Source organism: Pristis pectinata, chromosome 15 (assembly GCF_009764475.1).
Source record: "Pristis pectinata isolate sPriPec2 chromosome 15, sPriPec2.1.pri, whole genome shotgun sequence".
NCBI lineage: Eukaryota > Metazoa > Chordata > Chondrichthyes > Rhinopristiformes > Pristidae > Pristis > Pristis pectinata.
Window position 1 is genome coordinate 38,577,197 of NC_067419.1, and position 5,788 is coordinate 38,582,984.

Below are 5,788 nucleotides of genomic sequence, written 5' to 3' on the forward strand. Positions count from 1 at the left end.
TTTTATGAAGCATGTTTAACCTTGTAAAACCTTCCAAGAGATTTCAAAGGAGTTTTCAAAGTATATTTGAGAATAGGACACTTAAGGAGATATTAGAACAGATGTTTGAAGGTTTCATCAAAGAAGCAAGTTTAAGAGCAAAAGGAGAAGGAGCAGGAGTTGGCCTTGTAGCTTTCAAACCTGTTCTGACATTCAGTACGATAGTGTCTGACTTCTATATATCCCATCTGAGGTGCTGTGCCAAGAATATTTCATTCTAATTCACTCGAATCGTCAGATCATGATATTTGGGTACAGTTAAGAAAACAGTAAAAGTACTAGAAAATATTGGCAGAAGTCGTTTATAGGCCACTGTAAAGTAGTTGTAATGTTGGGCTTGGCTAAGTTAAAGGAGCATGTGACGGACAAAATACAGGGGGAACTTTAGTCTATAATGTGGACTGAACAAGGCTGGATCAGACAAGTATGGACTGGTCAAGTTGATGTGGAGTATTGCATTCAATTCTGGTCGCCCCATTATAGGAAGGATGTGGAGGCTTTGGAGAAGGTGCAGAAGAGGTTTACCAGGATGCTGCCTGGATTAGGGAGCATGTGCTATAAGGAGAGGTTAGACAAACTTAGGTTGTTTTCTCTGGAGCGGCAGAGGCTGATAGGAGACTTGATAGAAGTTTAGAAAATTATGAGGGGCATAGATAGAGTAGACAGTCAGTATCTTTCTCCCAGGAATGAAACGCCTAATACTAGAGGGCATGCATTTAAGGTGAAAGGGGCTAAGTTCAAAGGAGATGTGTGGGGCAAATTTTTTATCCAGAGAGTGGTGGATGCCTGCAATGCGCTGCCAGGGGTGATAATGGAGGCAAATATGATAAAGGCATTTAAGAGGCTCTTGGATAGGCACATAAACGTACAGAGAGTGGAGGGATGTGGACATTGTGTAGGCAGAAGGGATTAGTTTAATTAGGCATTTAATTACTAGTTTAATTAGTTTGTCACAACATCGTGGGCCGAAGGGCCTGTTCCTGTGCTGTACTGTTCTATGTTCTAAGTCAAACTAGTTGTAATAAATTGGAGTGTAAGTCATTGAGTCAAACAGCACAGAAACAGACCCTTCAGCCCATTATGCTGTCCATCATCCACCCATCTACACAAAGTCCATCTTTATTCTCTCCACATTTTGATCAATCCCCTAATCTGTGCCCCCCACACCCCCACCTCATCTCCAGATTCTAGGGGCAATTTACCGACCAACCGACCAACATGAATGTCTTTGGGACTGGAATGAAACAAGAGCGACTGGAAATAACTCACACGGTAAGAACATGCAAAGCGCATACAGACAGTACCAGAGATCCAGATTGAATCTAAGTTGCTGGAGCTGTGAGGCAGCAGTTTTACTAGCCATGTCACTGTACTACCCTCAAATTAATTCATGGAGTGTATCTGAGATGGAATTCTTGATCAATACATTGAGGAGCCAACAACGGAAAAAGCCATATTAGTTTCCATTTTGTGCAATAAGATAATCTTATCGCAAAGGGGCCTTCAGGAAAGAGTGAAGATAATACGATAGAATATTTCATTGAGTTTGAATGTGAAGTAGTTCAGTCCAAAATTGGGGTCCTAAGTTTAAATACAGGAAACTGTGAAAGAACGACGTCTGGAGTTGATGGAGAAAATACGTTGAAAGGTATGAAAGTAAACGTGATGGCTAGCATTTAAAGAATTAATAAGCTATGTAATTTGTAGAAAAAATATCTTGCTTCAAAGCACGTAAATCCAACAGTGGTCAAATCCTGGCGAAAAGGAAGACTTAAAAGTAGTATTAAATCAAAGGAAGAGGCTTATTAAGGTGTCAGAAATAGCAGTAGGCCTGAAGACTGGGAGTATTTTAGATTGCAGCAATGGAGGCCCAAGAAATTGATAAAGAATGCAAGATAGAATATGAGACTAAACCAGCAAGAAATAAAGAAGAGTCTGTAAGAGCACCTATGGGTGCATTAAAAGAAGTGTGAGTCCTTTACAGACAAAGATGGAGAATTTGTAATGGGTGCATAGGGAAATGGCAGAGGAATGAAACAACTATTTTGTCCATTTTCACAGAAGAAGAACCAAAAAAAACTACAATAAATACCAGAGAACCAAGGGTCTAGACTGATGAAGGGCTGAAGGAAACATACTATTCTTAAAAAAAAGTACTGTTAACATTGCTGAGCACCAGCAGGAGCAGGGCTGCAGCAGGAGCCGGCGGTGTGGAGCTGGTCTGAGCACGAAAATCTTTTTTAAAAAAGTACTACAGAACCTGGTGAGGCCAAAAGCTGGTAATTCCCAAGGACCTGATAATCTATATCTCAGAGCTCTGAAAGAGCGGCTATAGAGATTTTCCAAAGTTCTGCAGATTCTGGAATTGTTCCTGCGGATTTGAGTAGAGCGAATGTTACCTCACTGTTTATGAAAAGAGGGGGAAAGAAAACTGGGAAATACCAATCTGTTACCTAACATCAAAATGCTGAACTCCATAATGAAGAACGTAATAATAGAATTCTTTCAAAAGAATAATAGGTTTGAGCAGATTCATCATGGATTTAGTAAAGGAAAACCAAGTTTGACAAATCTGCTGGGATTCTGAGAGGATGTGACAAACAGGATGATTAGTGATTAGTAGATGGACGTCCATTATTAAGGACCCCCACCATCTGGGCCATGACCTCCTCTCGATGCTGCCGTCAGGCAGGAGGTACAGGAGCCTGAAGACCCACACCTCAGGGTCCAACAACAGCTTCTTCTCCACTGCCTTGAACCGACCTGAAAGACCCTAAATATACCACAGATTACATTTCCCTTAACTTGCACTAATGTCATTATGCTTACTTTTGTTTTATTTTGTCGTGTAAGTTATGAATAATTTATGTTAATTTAAGTTTATATAATTTATGTTTGTCATGTTTGTAATGCACTGTGCTGCTGCTGCAGAAAGCTAATGTTCATGGCATTTAAACCATGGGTACGTCTGCCCATGACAATAAATTTGAACTTGAACTAGAATAAATAAAGGCAAACCAATGGATTTTCAGAAGGTTTTTGATAAGGTCACACAAAGGAGATTGGTCAACAAGGTTAGAGCACAAAGAGTTTTGGGTAATGTACTGACATGGATTGAAAAATGGTTATCAGAAAGAAAATGAAGAGTGGAAATAAATGGATCTTTCTCACGTTGGCAAGTTCTGACCAGCGAGGTACCTCATGGATCGGTGTTTAGTCTATTATCAACCATTTGGCTGAGAGGACCAAATGTCATATTTCCAAGCTTGTTGATGATCCAAAACTAGGTGACATTGTGAGTAAGGAGGAGGATGTAAAAAAGGCTTCAAAAGGACATAGACAAACAGAGTGAGAGCGGAAAAATGTGAAGCTATCCACTATGGTGAGTAAAGCAGAAAAACAAAGTATTTTTTTAAATGGTATGAGATTGGGTAATAATAGCAGGACCTAGGTGTTCAGTATACTGAAAGTTAGATGATGTAGCAAGCAATTAGGAAGAAAAAGTGCATGGTGACTTATATTGCAAAAGAAAATGATACAAGAGGAGAGACAACTTGTTCCAATTTTATGGGCCCTAGTAACACCACACCTGGAATATTGTGTACAGGTCTTGTCTTCCTACCTAAGGAAAGATCAAATTGCAGGCCTTGTCTTCTTTCCTAAGAAAAGATCAACTTGCAAAAGAGGAAGTGCATCAAAGGTTCACCAGGTTGATTCTTGGGATGGTGTCTATGTTGTATGAAGAGAGATTAAGCTGACTGGGCCTATTCTAACTGGAGTTTTCAGAGAGTGAGAGATGATCTCATTGAAGCATACTATATATCATGTGGAGGGCAAGCGAAGGTGATATTTTCTCTGAGCAGGATGTCTAGAGCAAAGTAATTACAGTCTTTAAAGAAGAGATTGGCCATTCAGGACAGAGATGACAAGAAATATCTTCAGCCTTGGTGAATCTTTGGAATTCTTCACAAAGGGCTGTGGAGATTCAGTCGCTGAGTATGTTCAAGACAGATAGATTTTTAGATGTTATGGGAATCAAGAGATTATGGGGTTAGTGCAGAAAAATGGTACTGAGGTAAAAGATCTGCCGTGATCTTATAGAATGGTGGAGCAGACACGATAGACCAAATGGCCTCCACTTGCTTCAACTTCTTCTGAATGCTGGGCTTCATACATTAGAGATCAGCTCTTGCATACAATGTGCACTGAAAACCTTTTCCTTTTCCCACTCTGCCATTGGACTTTTAAAAAAAAACATAACAGCTAAAAAAAAATTTAAAAACATAACACTGATTTAAAAAAGTAAAATTATTAAGTAAAATAATTTTAAGAATAAACCATTTTTGCCCCTTGCATCTAATCTGCAGGCTAGAAATGCCCATTAAAACCAATGGGGTTTCCAAACCTGTGTATGTGGAGATCAGCAGCTGAGTGCAACAACAGAAGTGATACTAGTGGCCACTCAATAGGTCTTCTGTGTTTGATGTGCATGAGTAGAAATTGGGGACCCACTAAAGTTTAAGTGGCTAAAAGTTGGAGGCTCCCAACAGAACCATCAGCTCCAGCCAGCAAGATTCACTCGTTTAGTTTGCATCAGGTTCATTTATTAATTCTCATGTAATCTATCTTAGGTTACATTGCGATATTAAAAGTGTGATATAGTAACAAAAGGAATCATACCATCTTTCCATATGGTCTCTTCAACTGTGGGAGCCCTCACAATTAAATATAGTCATGACCCAAACTGATGTTGCCACAATGCACTTTTCAGTGAAAGTCACTTGATATTAATTGAGAGGCAGGCCTCTGAACAATTTTGTCTTCCATGGAACAGGTGCAATTGGGAATTGCATCAAATGTACGTCAATGTGGCTGACATCAGCACAGACCAAAATCTTTGACCTTCTTGGTCTGAATGCACCAGAACTCAGGAATTTATCTCTTTAACTTCATTGTGTTTTCCATAATACATATCCGATTCAAAACAGATGCTTCATGTGCATGTTTCTTATCGTTTTTTAAGGAATTTAATAGCCATTCATCAGACAGATCTTAAATTCAATAACATCTTTAATAAAGCTTGTCTATAACAAGAATGGTTTCATTCTTGTTTCATATTAATGGCAGTGGTTCTGCTCACACTTTAATAATGAGGCATGAAAGAAAAATCTAATGAAAAGTGATGAATCTCTGGCATACACTGTACATTGAAGCACCTCTGAATCCTACAGAACTGCCTAACATATTCAAGCCTGCAGTGTGACAGCAATCAGAGATCATCAGTAATCCTTGTAAGTCAAAAGACATTGGCCTCACTGACTTCAGAAATGAGGTTTCCTGATCTCTGACCAACCTTCTGTCAGTACTGCCCTTTAAGATGCAAAATAGTCAAGGGACACTGTGGGCCCTGCAGTCACCATCAAGGTGCATTGTACATCACAAACATTCCGACTGCATCACCCCTGGGCTATTGTTAATGGAAGGGATGGAGATGAGATTTCTAACATTCAAAATATATTCATTAGCAGGGTGGCAGGGTGAAATAATGCTTGGATAAATGCCCTGTGCACCAACTATAAATTGAAAAAGAATCTCATTACATTTTTTCCTTAATAAACAAAAAACACAGTAATGCATACAAAACAAAGTATACTTTCACTGAGGGAAATGTACTGCAAAAGGGTAAAAAGAACATTCTTATTACAAAGTATGTTAGTTGTTTCCATTATGTCTTCCAGAATTTGTAACT